This window comes from Oreochromis aureus, linkage group 17 (genome assembly GCF_013358895.1).
Source record: "Oreochromis aureus strain Israel breed Guangdong linkage group 17, ZZ_aureus, whole genome shotgun sequence".
Classification (NCBI taxonomy): Eukaryota; Metazoa; Chordata; class Actinopteri; order Cichliformes; family Cichlidae; genus Oreochromis; species Oreochromis aureus.
This window is the reverse complement of record NC_052958.1, coordinates 3,764,302-3,778,830: the sequence shown is the minus strand read 5'-3', so window position 1 is coordinate 3,778,830 and position 14,529 is coordinate 3,764,302.

Sequence of the window (14,529 nt, the reverse complement as noted above, 5' to 3'; positions counted from 1 at the left end):
CTTGGCGTGGAGGCATTTTCTTGTTCTGGGAGAGCATAATGGCTTTTTAAAACAACAAACGTGATGCAAATTTCTCTGTAAAGACACCAAAATTGCAGTTTGATCTTTTATTAGAGAAGAAAACAGTGTCTTCTGAGCCTGCAGCTACACCCCATTTATAATAATAACTTCTCATTACTGTATGCAAGACTTCTTAAAACACAGAAAGAGAACTAGGATACTTTAAGTAAACAGATTAGAAGAAATAAACCAATATTGCCTATGTAGAGTATATTTCCCCCCAAGGTGTTTAAAGCATATAAAATTAGATTTTAAACCTTGCTTGAAAATATCTGCTTTGTGTGGGTGTCAGGTGATTGATACTGTAATATACACAGCAAATATAGTGAGTGCTTCTGTTTAACCGCATTACTCGTGCAGATGATGAGATGACTGTTTCTACTGGACGCTGAATGTTTTGTTGCGGTCGGTCAGCTGTGCTCTGCGTACACCTAATGTCCATCCATCCTCATCCGCTTTATCCGAAGTCGGGTCGCGGGGGCAGCAGCCTAAGCAGAGAAGCCCAGACCTCCCTCTCCCCAGCCACCTCCTCCAGCTCATCCGGGGGAACACCAAGGCGTTCCCAGGCCAGCCGAGAGATATAATCTCTCCAGCGCGTCCTGGGTCTGCCCTGGGCCTCCTCCCGGTGGGACATGCCCGAACACCTCACCCAGGAGGGCGCCAGGGGCATCCTTGTCAGATGCCCGAACCACCTCAACTGGCTCCTTTCGATGTGGAGGAGCAGCGGCTCTACTCTGAGCCCCTCCCGGATGGCCGAACTTCTCACCCTATCTCTAAGGGAGAGGCCAGCCACCCTTCGGAGGAAGCTCATTTCTGCCGCTTGTATCCGCGATCTCGTTCTTTCGGTCACTACCCACAGCTCGTGGCCATAGGTGAGGGTCGGGACGTAGATCGACCGGTAAATTGAGAGCTTCGCTTTTACACTCAGCTCCCTCTTCACCACGACGGACCGGTGCAGCGTCCGCATCACTGCAGCCGCAGCACCAATCCGTCTGTCGATCTCCGGCTCCCTTCTCCCATCACTCGCGAACAAGACCCCGAGATACTTGAACTCCTCCACTTGGGGCAGGAACTCATCCCCGACCCGGAGTGGGCACCGAGGAGCCACCTAATGTCCAGAATGAAAAAGTCAAAGTATGCTTAGTTATTTTTGTACATGCAATACAGGGAGAGAGTGCCATTACACAGCACTGGCATGAAAACACAAACCTGGCTCAAAGCATTACGGACAAATCAGGGTTTTTTGGTTTACTGTGAAGAATCAGCTTTTTCTGCTGAAGACTTTCTCGTGTAGATTGAGAATATGAAAAGCAGGACGGGAAATCAGCGTTCATACAGAAGTGGCACAAATACTGAAGAAACTTAGAGAAAGCTAGCACTAACAATTTTCCCTTAAAACTCCCCTCTTGGCTGATTAGTTTTGCTTTATTTATCTGATCTGATTTTCTAATCTGTGGACTGTAGTCAAGTGTTGCAGCCAGATATTATCCTCAACACAAAAGTGTGCAAACACTGTGGATAATTAACTTCGTTCTTGTGTTCTCACTTGTTTGAGTTCGCACTTTTATGAAGTCAAACGTCGTTGAGCTAATTTACTGACAGAAACCACAGCTGCTGCTAATCACTCATTTATCCCGAGGAAGCAAAGCAACTAGGTAAAGCAACAGCAGCAGTTTTTTTCTTACTGTTTGATTTGAAAAACCCTGAAATATAATCATTAGCAAGAAAGATTAAAGATTCTACAGGAAGAACAGAGTTACACTGCTGTCTTATGCAAGCTGACTCCAAGTTCAATAACGTGGGCATATATGCTACAAATTTATGTACCATTTACATGTTGAGCAGAATTTGACCTTAATCTCAGTGAAGACTAGTATCTTAACTCATTTAAATTCTTCCTCTCATCTGATTATGAATCAGCACAACACATACTGTATGAAGCTGCAGACAAAAATACTGTCGAGGAGAACCACCTACAGTTTAGTCTGCCATCAATCTGTCTCTTGACCTTGGCCAAATGCGCAACCTCCAGGGCTGTAAAACAAAGCCAACGTGGAAGTGCAGTAAACTGCAGTTTCTCTAATGGTTTCTTGAGGCTTGCTTCAGGGGAGAATCAGTCACCATAGACTTCTCTGTTAATACAGCCAACTTTATAAGAAATAAACGTGTTTACAACGTGGTACAAAAAATGGTTTTAGTCTCTACAGCTAATTTTCTTGATCACGACGACTCTACAGAATTTTTGTCATAATTATGCTTAGATTTAAGCATGATCAAGGGCGTGGCCTCTTAGACTGATAACCGGGTGCCTTTAGCCACTACTGAGCAGCAAGGCGTCAGCCCGTAATTGGATTCACTGAACAGGACCTCTCGGCTATCTATGTAGTGTTGACATTTTTAACAGGGTTTTCAGTAATTTTGATTAACTGTACTGGTAGACCTTCCATGGTGACAGTGCCGTTTTTTCAGCAAGTGAAATTGTTCTGGAAAATGTCCCGTGGAAAACAGTGTTTTCACGGGAAAGTACACCCCATAATCCAATAGCTTGTAACAGCACCTTTAGCAACAAGAACTTGAAGTAATTATTTTCTGTACGGCTTTATAGTGTTGCTATGATTCTTTGAGGTTGGAAGCCATTTGTTTATACACAGCTCTCTGAAGATCCTGCCAGAGCATTTGAGTCGCGTCGAGGTCTAGACTTTGACCGGGTCATCGAAACACATCGATTCTTTTCTTTTTCAGCCATTCTGTTGTAGCTTTGCTGCTGTTGTTTGTGATCATTGTCCTGTTCTATGAGCCAGACTTTATCTTTCAGACAGATGGCCTCATATTTGACTCTAAACTGCTTTGGTGTACAGAGGAGTTTGTGGTTGACTCAATAAATGGAAGGTGCCCAGGTCCTGTGGCTGCAAAACAAGCCCAAATCATCCACCGTGATGCAGCTTAAGCGGAAGTTCGATAAGGAAGATCTGTAATGACTCATCTGCTTGCTTTCCTGGGTGTTCAGCTGCTTTTCTCTTTGCACGTCTACCACTTTACCACACTGCCAATCTCTAACATCATTACTCTAGTCCAGTCATCTTGTCGCCCGCCTTCTTTGAGCCAGACACCTCAGCCAGAGCACCATTCAAACCTCAGTCTTCATCGTCACCACCTCCAGCCTCCGCGGCGTCCTGTCCTAAATCCTATCACCGCTGGGATTCCGTTCTGCCACGATGGGTCATCAGAGTTTAATCGCCAAATACGCTAATTTCTCAATAAATATGTTCACCTTTTCCAAGTAACCTCTCCTTATTGAACTAACAGTTGGTATGAGGGTTTTGTGTGGAACTGCTGTGTTTGGTTCTCACCAATCATGATGCTGTTCTTTACACCCAAACATCACCACTTCTGTCTCATGTGTCCAAAGGACATTGTTCCAGAAGTCTTGGAAAAATGCAACTTTGCAAGCTTAAGCTCTGGTGCCGTGTTTATTTTCTACTGGCGACCCTTCCAAACAAACCATACTTATTCAGTCATTTTCTAATTGTGCTGTCACCAACTTTAATACTTAACATCCTAAATGAGGCCTGTAGAGTCTGAGATGTAGCTCTTGGGTTTTTTGCAGAGTTTCTCAGCATCTGACAACTTAAACTTGGGTGGACATGCTGTGACATCAGCTTCTGGGAAGATTGGCAGCTTTCTTGAATGAGTTCTACTTACGAATAATCTTAATGTCGAAATATGGACTTCATATTGTTTAGAAATGGCCTTATAACCGTTCCTAGATTGATGGACAGCGTCAGTTGCTTCTCCTTAATTACTGTGTTAACCTATAAGTGAAAGCTTTTTCATGTGACTGTATGTACTTGTCTGTAGACATGTATTGGGGGATAAAGGGGGTACAAAACGACAGTAATTCTTCTTTATCAGATGGAGATCAGTTAAGAGGACAGGAATAATTAATTTTAATAATTAAAAAAAAAAACCCTGGGGATTTGCATTAAGAAAAATAAAATATCATAGAAAGTTCACAAATTTGCTAAAACCCACAAGTGAGTCTTTCAAATAGTGTCTATTACCAAGATCAGTGGCCCCCAACCCCCGGGCCAAAGACCGGTACCGGTATGAGTCGTTTGGTACCGGGCCGCGAGAATTGAGGCTCGGGTGTGAAATTTATGGTTTTCAGGGTTTTTATCGGGTTTTGGGGTTTTTTGTAATTGTTTTTATCGTTAACTTGGTTTCCCTGGGTCTTTTCCCGAGTGTAATGAATAAATCTTCATTCTTTTGGTACCGGTACTGGTTTTATTTTGTTGTACTTATCCGTGACACCTTGAAGGCCGGTCTGTGAAAATATTGTCGAACATAAACCGGTCCTGGGCGCAAAAAAGGCTGGGGACCGCTGGCCTAAGGCACTGGAATAAACTGTCCAATTTGTCTTTGTGTTGTTTAATCTTTTGGGGGGGGGGGTGCTTGGAAAGTTTGTGAAGCTTCTAAAGAGCAGGAGACAGGCAAGCAGCAAATGTCTCAGGGACGGCATCTGCATGAACTTTTCAGCATATGGACTGTTTGCTCAACCTGCTGAGCCAAACCGGCGCTCTGACATAGATAAACAGTTAATTTAGTGAAAGAGACAACAGAGCTGTCAGTGTTTCTCTACAATCAGCTGCAGTTACTGAGAGCACGTTGTGACTTGAGTTTGTTTTAGAAGTTAGATTTTATGCTATTTATTTGTCCATAACTATTGTTGCAATTCATTACAGCCTTCTTACAGCTCTTTTTAAACTGTATTGCTTATTGCACTGTAGAGGCTGGTGAGAAACAGTATTTTGTTTCAGGTTGGGTAACACATACGAAATCACAAGAAACTTCTTGAGTCTTAAATACAAACGGGGATCTTGACTGGGCTCGTTTGTTCTCTCCTGAACTTGTATTTACTCACATTAGACGGTAGGATATACCAGCGATGGAAAAAACACAATGTTTAATAAAGTGAATACTTAAGCTTAATGACTCTGAAATGAGCTTTGTGGTCAGTGGCTTGTTCCAGCCTCTATTGTTCAGCTGTCGCTGGGTTTGGACAGAGCCAGGCTTTTCTTTATGCTGACAGCCTCCTGACTGCAGCTCCATACTTACACATATTTTAAAGTTATTACACCATCTTCTAGTGTAACAAGCGTGACCATAGTGATTATGTATTGGATTCTTCTTGCTGTCAAAACACTTGTGACTTACACTGTACTCTTCCTAAATGCAGCTCATATTATGGGCTTTCTACCATCTTAATGTGAGTGTGGTATCAGTTATTAGTTCTTTAAAGACTTATTATAAAGAATCCAGCTAAACGTTCATCAGGATCATGTGTGCCTGATGTTCTCTGTTGTCTTGCAAGTTTGTTTTTTTGTTTTGTTTTTTAACTGTGGACTAAAGTGAGTTCACCAAACGATGAAGGTGAGCAGCATTTCTAGTCTTAGGTTTAGAAATTCAGTAGCAATGTCATTTTTCAGGAAAACCACTGTGAGCAGTTTGCTGTGACAGAACATACTGTAAAGTAATTGCAATGCAAACGGTTACCAGCTGTGAGGAAGAAAATATGCTTGCTCTTTAAATAAATGTAAAATGTAAGTAACTACAGGATCACTGCACTTTGAGCCTCCTCCATGCACAGAGACACGATTCATCTTTTTTTTTTTTTTGCTCCCCCCCACGTTAGTGGTTATGCTACAAAGATACAATTTACATTTTGTGTAGGTTAATGTGTGTAGTTTCACAAATATACAAAAGTATATCTATAAGCATGGTTTCTACCAGTGTACTGCCTGCACACCTGGCATGAGTCGACCACCCACCAGGCCTGACGAGCACATTTTTTTTGTTAATAAACAGAAGCTGAAACTGTTGAGTTAGCTAATGTGTTTGTAGCATACAGTTAGCCATTTCAGACACACAACAGCCAGAAATATTGTCCATTCGTGTCCAGTTGTTATGGATTGTAACAGGCTACATTGTTTTTCATATGTGGAAGACTAAATAATGTTCTCTCTGATGTAGGCAGGACCACAGTAATAAAGTCACTGGCAGAAGTGGGAAGTAACAAAATACAAATACTTTGTTACTGTAATTAAATAGAATTTTTAGATGTCTGTATTTTACTTATTTTTTCTGACAACCTTTTACTTTTACTCCCTATATTTTAACCAAATATCTCAACTTTCTGCTCCTTTCATTTTCAAGTAGGCTTGTTACTTTATGTTTAACATATTTGAGGGGAGATATTTAACATCACCGCTTGCCTTCCCAACATCAAACCTCAGTAAAGGGAACAATAGCAAAGATGATCCTACTTCTGTCCATCACTAATAAACATGACGAGATGAAATAGAGGAAAGTAAAAAGTAAAAATATGTTTTATTTTATAGCGGTACACTCAGGAGTTAAAGTGGTTGCACTGCTTCAGCCTCTAGCTACCGCTGCAGAAGACAAGCACGCATAGAGCAAGTCATTTTTACTTGAATGATAAGTAATTACAAATTCAGCTTTCAGTCAGCTCAACAAACAAACAGTTTATCTGTTGATTGTCTGTTTTAGCTAGCAGACCTTTAGCTAGTGTCGCTAAAGTGTCTGCTAGCTGTTGGATTTCCAGGTGTCTACAGGTGGGAAATCAGGCATAATAGCTTGTGTGATGACATCACGTGTAAATTCACAAAGAGCAGAAGTCAGCTGATCACAGCCTGCACACAAAATCTGCTTTTGCTCATAATAGAAATTTTTGTAACTTGTGATTCTTTTCATGTTGCATCACTACAACCAATCTTAGGTTTCCCCAAACCTCTCAAATTCACACAAATTCACAAATTCACATAAAAAATGTTGTTTTTTGAATTCCCTTTATTTTTCTCTGGTAGTCTTATATATAACAGATGTGCAAACTATATGAATTTGCTAGAATTAAAAATGGAATTAGAAGTTTAAGCTTGTGTCCCTTTTATATTAGTAAGTATACTTCACATCTTGCATGTTCTCTCTTTTACTTGAGTCAAGAAGTTGAAACAGTACTTTAACTTTAACCAGAGTGTTTAATAACTATTTTTAATTTTGAAGTGTCTGTAGTTCTACTTTTTTTGCCGTCTTTACTCTCCAGTCCATGGCCAACACAGCTGCCGTTCGGCATTTTTGCCTCACAACTGGTGCTGTAGCAGTTTGATACCAGTAGATTAATGGAAGCATTGAGGGTTAGCAACTGTTCTGGAAAAAAGCCCTGCATGAGAGGAATGGAGATTAAAGGGAAAAGCAATATACAGATATTGGGCAACTATGTGCCAGAACAGCATCAGTTAAGCCCTGGTATTGATTCTCCATATCTCTCAAACTATACTGGATGGATGAACACCATTCTTCCAAAAAGTGTTCATTCCTTTAGTGGTTTGATGATTACAGAACAACACTGTGTGGTGGTGCTTCCACACAGGATATGGCATCCACTGTGTTGTGTTCAGAAACATTAATTTTAGTGGTTTGTGCTGAGCAGTGGAAGCCATTGCTTGATAGAGTGCACAGCTTGGGAGCTCCTGAGGACAATTTAGTCAAAGCTCAACAATATGATGAATGTACAGCCAGTCGACTGGAAGCACCCAGGTGGCAACAGGTACACAAGGCAAAATTAAGCAAAAGTTGATATAACGTGTCTGAAAGGATGACATCGTTCATTTGTCTGAAAACCACAGGTGCAAAATCCTGTATTGGACACAGGTTTGCAATCAAACAGACATGACAGGTGTGTTTTTTTTGTTTGTTTGTTTGTTTGTTTGTTTTTACATGTAGGTAAGGAGCTTGTTGTACACCCATAGCTGGACTGGCCATCGGGCATACCGAGCATTTGCCCAGTGGGCCGATGGTGATTTTTCGTTTTTATGGGCCGATGTGGTTTTTTTGTTTGTTTTTTTTGTAACGGTATAAACAATGAAAGGTGGTGAATTGGCCAGTTGGTCATGATCGACTCTGGGCTTCACCAATTACAGCCGATGAGGTCGAACTTTAAAGTTCCGTATTTAGGTGTAAAGGAACGCGATTTGTCCCGAACTTCAGCAAAAATGTAAAAAAGAAGACACAAAGCTGCAGTTATTCTGTGTCTTTACGCTGCATAGCTGCCTCTTCTTCTCTCATTATCTCCCCCTCCATTTCCTGTTGCTACTTCAATCATGAAACTGATCAATGATCAGCTGATCGGCTTTGCTGTCCTAAGTCCCATCTCGTTTGTTTATCCCCCACTTTGCGCCAGAAAGACGAAACCAGCGGATGTCGCGCTAAACGACAGCAGCACGTTTAAGCTTGATAAGCTGTTGTTATAATTTATTTAATATTACTTTCTAGTATCAGCTGACGTTTGCTGGAGCCACAGCCGTAAAGGTGCTGGTCAACACACAGTTTCCCTCTCACCAGATATCCAAACCGATATCTGGTGAGAGGGAAACATGAAGATGAAACCAGGAGATGTCCTTACTGAATCATCAGAGCTGAACAGGTGATGGAGAAACAGGTTTACCTTTTAGGTGACATGAATGAGTGGAAGGGAAGTTATGAACTGTTTCTGAGAGACAAATAACACCAGGATCCTTTTCTACGTAGCTGACAGCTGGTAACTGTGCAGGGGCGGGTCTAGCAAAGTTTTGCCAGGGGGGCAGGTAGGGCATTAACAGGGAAAGGGGGGCACAAAGATACTTTTCTTTCTTATTCTTATTTAAAATGTCTAGCTTTTAATAAATAATTATCTGAATCTTACAACCAAAGTTTTCATCTGATGTAAAATGTATAGAAATCCATTATTGTATTCAGTAAATATTAAGTCTAGTATATACCCTAGTAAGTTATAGTATTCTTTCCTTTGTTAAGGTACCATCTGTGCAGTCGGCAATTCTGTTGAAGAAAGCTGTTGAATCTATTTAATTACTGGAGAAAAATAATAGATTTCTGTGCATTTGTTTTATACATGCATTAAATTAAAATTGGTTTTGTCAATTAAGCATCTTGAGGCAGACGGTGTGGGAGTGGTTCCCTATTTTGTTTTTTCTTTTCTTTTTTGCTGGGAGTTGGCAACCCTATTAGTTAGGTATATGTAATTATAAATTAGGTTGTGTTATATTTTTGCTAAGTACTGTTTAGAATACCAGAATAGGGAGGATGATGTAGGTTTAAGTTTATTATAAAGGCTTTATGGCTTTTCCTATAATACCATGGTGGGCCGGTCACTGGTCAAAATGCCCGGGCTGATTTTTTTGTCCCCGTCCAGCCCTGTGTACACCTGCGGTTGCATAACATTTGTTAGGTCTTCCTCCCACTTGCTCTACATTGCTCTACCAGTTTTCCTCCTTCGGAAAGTGGAAAACAGGTGTTGAAGACATTGATATCCCACTTGAAGTTTTTGAAACGTCTACCTATTTTGCTCCATCCTCAGTGGTACTGCTGAATGGTACAGTGAAGTCAACAGCTGTTTTGCTTGTGAAAGCACCATAACGTATAAAATCTCCAATAGGTATCATTTCCTCACCTACGAATTATTCACTGATCACTTTGCAACCATGAACGATTATCTTGTAATCCTTAAGAGACTGCTAATGTCACAATAGACATTTTCCATCATAGGACAAATGTGATCAGTCCAAGCACCTGTGTATTGATTTGCAGTAACCCTTCCCTTAAAGAGGACTCAAACCAATCCAGCAAAATGCAAAACAGAGCCAAGAGATCCCCTGACTACAAGGGTCAAGAAATTCTGTTTTTCTTTATTTGTTGTCTGCATGCTGATTAAACTTGATTTTTAATTCGAGGTGGTGTTTGCCAATCAGAGGAGCTGCAGCTCGGCGTGCTCTCCTGTCGCCCCTCTGCATCTAGACCTGCAGGGATGAATGTGACTGAGGATGACAGGTAGCCAAATGCCTTTTCACCTGCAGCTCGGCTTAGACAAATGGGAACAGGGCACGGCAATTACGGCAAAGTTGACCTTCAGGTTGTGCTCTTTGATAGAGCTGTCGCACACTTCATGCTTGGCCTCTTTTTATCATAGTCACACTGTTTCCACCTTTATAACTAATGACTCTTTTAGCAGAATATTTGGCTTTTTTTGTGGTAGATTTAGTTTTTTGTGCTACTTCATGACCCTCATGATTTTTCAGTTGCGTACATCTGTTATGGGGGGACAGACTCTTTATCCCTCTCTGCTTACAGGGAATATTAGTGGGAAAATTTCCTAGACATACGAGGGAAAATACAGCTAATAAATTCTGCATGTAATGATTAAATTTAAATACAGAGGTCAAGAGCCCTCATTATTTGCACTAAAATATTCAGATACTGTTAATATTTCATTGAACCAAAAATGCAGCTGTGAATTCATTTCAAAAGAAAAATGTTTGCGCAGACTAAAGTGCTTCTGGGGCCAAAGAGTGTAAGTGTGAAACTTTCATCTTGGAGCTAAATTTTTCATTTGTCCGTGCAGAGCTTTGTTGCACCACAGGTTGCTCCCAAATCCCAAAGTATTAGTTTGACTCACTGAATCACTGGAAAACTGAGTTTGCCACTTTACCACTCACGTTACACTGAGGGATTTCCTAATATTTTCTCTCATTTTTTTAGATGCAAGTTTTAAAAGATGCCTCATCTCATTCGTTTGCTATGGTAACTCTTTATAAGACCTACTGTTAATATGTAATTTTAAAAAAATAATCTTTTTATAGCCATTTTAAATGTTGCAGCTCATAATGATAAAATCCAAATGATTACAGTCAGCTAATAATATATATATATATATATATATATATATATATATATATTATTTTTTTTTTTTTTTTTTTTGTTAAAATAATGATTTCATTTTGCATTCATAAGCTGTTTGGTTAAAAGTATAGATTTTTGTCACATTAAAGGAAATTTGCGCATCACTAAGAGGCCAGTGGCTTTAGTTAAACATAAGTATTTGAACATTTGGTGATCATTAACAAATACATCATATGTGCAGCGGTTATCAGGACATCAGTATCAGGCACTTTAGATACGCAAAACATAAGGGAACGCTTTTGGGAACTTCTCCACTACTGCATGGACTGCATGTATGTAGTATTGTTGAGAAGTTTTTAGTATTGTATGTTTTTTTTTTTGTTTTTGTTTTTGTTTGTTTGTTTGTTTGTTTGTTTTTTAACTGATGATCGTTTACACTGTATTTGTGTTGCAAATGTACAAAAGTGCATTTTTAAAATCTTTTTATATAATTGGTGTTTATGGTGAGTTTACAGTCACAAAACTGATTAGTGGATTATAAAAAGAAGGAAAAAAAACAGAAAGCAGCATTTTAATTTAAGCTCCTATAGTTAAGGTTTAATAGCTATGAAAAAATATGTAATAAACATGTAATGTGAAGGATTTTGAATGCACTGTAATCTGTACACACATGTATTTACAGTGCTTGCTATGAACTATCCCCTCTATGATTAGGACGCATTACCTGACTCAACCAGAAGAGGAAAGTCCTAACTTATCTCCTTGTGCACCTCTGAACTGCTTTCAATGTGGATGCTATTTATAGAAAATTTTTGAAAGTCTTCATCTTCAGTTCTCACTGAGCAGTTTTTAATAGCTTTCACACAGGCCACAGTTTCCAAGTCTTAAGGCAGTGCATCAAATCAGAAGACCGCTAATAGTTATTTTATTAAGTTATTTTTCCAACAATCACAGGGTTGTTTATCTTTAATTTGTCGTCAGGTTTAGACTAAATGTTTTATGGTCTTGCTGTGTCTCTAGAAGAGCATTCAGAAGAAGCATCCCCAACGCCCTATACTGTCAGCACACAGTTCAAGTTTTTATATAGCACCAAATCACAACAACAGTCACCTCAAGACACTTTATTTTGTAAGGTGAAGATCCTACAATAATACAGAGAAAACCCCAACAGTCAAATAACCTCCCTATGAGCAAGCACTTAGTGACAGTGGGAAGGAAAAACTCTCTTTCGACAGGAAGAACCATGCTCGGGGAGACGCGGTCATCTGTCCAATGTCTTAGGCAGGTTGACTGAAGTTGGATGCTGGAAATAAAGTGCAAGGATCTAAATGACGCTGACGAGGTTAGACCACAGGTTACCCACAGGAGGTGAAACAGTTGTTTCCAAATACATAATTAAGCACCTATATTTGCTTACAAATTTTGATGTGCCACTTATAGAAGCGTCATTTCAAACAGAGAAATTTAAAATGTTACTCATGAATAAAACGTGTTATTCAGAGATGCGTTTTCATTTTGATGGACCGCTCCGCACCTTGCATCGTGGGCGTTGTCAACATTGAAGATGAATTCGTTAAAAGAAGTCCAGACTGTTTTGCTGTGTCTCTGTCCACTTGCTACCGCAGACCAGATGACATGACTGGCTTACAGTCAGTCTCTAATGGACTAATATATCAGTCTGAAGCTGTTAATTACAATATAATTACCTCTCAATACAGCAAATCACTCTTGCTCATCAGTCGCACAGGAGGCAGATGAAGTCCACGTGCCTCTCACAGCACAGCAGATTGGCTTCGCCATCAGCACACCGGGGAGATTCTAGAAATAAAATCCAATTCTGCTCTGCTTCTGTTCGCCTCTTGCATACATTGGTAAGACAAGTCACGCATGGGTAGCAGTGGGGCAAGTCTCTTCTCCAGCCTGATTAGTTCTGCTCCAGAAATGTGGAGAGTGACGAGCTAATCGCTAGGCATGGCGGTGGCGAACGGGAGGCCTCTGAGGGGCTTGGCGAGAGTGGGAGGAGGGTGCAGATCGATGATCAGCGGGCCCGACAACAGCAGGCGATGCACGACTTCATCTGGTACAAAAACAACATGAAAGCATCCGCTGTGAGAAGGATGAGCAAATATTTTGGACGTCCCAGCCCTCTGTATATTCAGCGTCATAATCATGATGAACTTTTTCTTCCATTAACACACAAAAGGTCAAAACTGCACCACCAGCCAGTGCCCAATTTTTTTCCGCCACATATAGTCCCCACATACTGAGAAAATGTTCCAAAGATGGCAGCACATGTGGAAAATAGCAACATCTGTGTTAAGTCAACCGTGCCCCCTGGGTGCTCTGCCACCAGGAAACACTTTCACACCTCAAGCATTTGCATTTTACACCTTAATGGTTTGGCTGCACTTGAACTTGAACTTCAAGCTGTGAAACTCATTTGCTTATTGGGTCATTTGGGTCCTGTATTTCTTACTGTCGGTGATTAAGGGTGGGAGAAGGTTTAAATTCTACTATTATTTCTTATTATGTTTTCTATAATGAATAAAATATGGTTTGCAGTCCTGAGCACACATTAAATAGGGTTCGGTGAGGATTGGGACTTTGTCATTTCTGTCAAATTATATTTTAACAAAAAGCTTCACTGTTGACATCTGAATGCACATTTTCATTTGGAAATGGTTACAGTCATGATTCCTGCTTCTGTCTCGACTCCATCCCTGCCTGCAGGCTCATTCTCACGTCTCCCTGTGCTGCTGCGGTCTATGGAACTTTCTGGTTCTTGCAGTTCCCCTCCTGCAGATACCTTTACACCTTTTCTCCAAACACCCACACCAATCACATGCTCACCTGTTCCTCATTCTCTCTCCTCAGTAATTTGATTATTTACTTCCACCTGCTCCCAGTCAGTTTAACACGTACCTTATCCCATTACCCGTTAACGTAATCGTGTTTGTGGCCTGTCTACCAGCTGTGCTTATTTGAACCTGTTGGCTGGACTGTCTGTAATCGCTCAGTCACAGTAGAGGAAAAATAGGACAGCGACCTCCTTAAAGCTAGGAAAAAAAATCAGTAGTTGCCAAGGTTGCACTGAAGTTTTCTTTCTTTTTTTTTAACTTTAAGCCGGTTGCAGTTGCAGCAACCAGTCGTTTCAAACCCAAGGTGACTGAAAGCACCTCCCCTGGTGGGTGAAACTGTCTCCAAACAGCACCAATGCTGGTATTGGTATTGGATCAATACTAACTCGATAGCATTGATACTTTGTTTCTATCTGCCAAGTTCAGTATTTATCCCACCAGAATTGTTTTAAATAAGTCATTTTTTATGGTAGTAAGAAATAATATACATCAAAGGCTCACTATTAAAAATTGTATGAATTATTAATGTTAATCATATTAATTAAACGTATTAAAATTGTACATATTTATAGCCCATAACACATTTAAACAACACAAGCTGACCAAAAGTCTACTTTCAAAGTACATTAAATAAAATTACTTATTATTGAGGAAATTAAAAATTACAGTAATTTAACTGTCATTAAAATGCGTTGAGAACTGATGATTCGTCATGACACACTGCTCTCCCCTACATTAGTAACATAGAAAGCGGTAGAGTTAGGCTGCATTTTAGCCACATGCTAAACAAGAATAGTCTCAGAAACTAAAAGATGTTATCTTACAAATCAAGTCTCTTTTATGAATCTAGGCCTCATAAAAA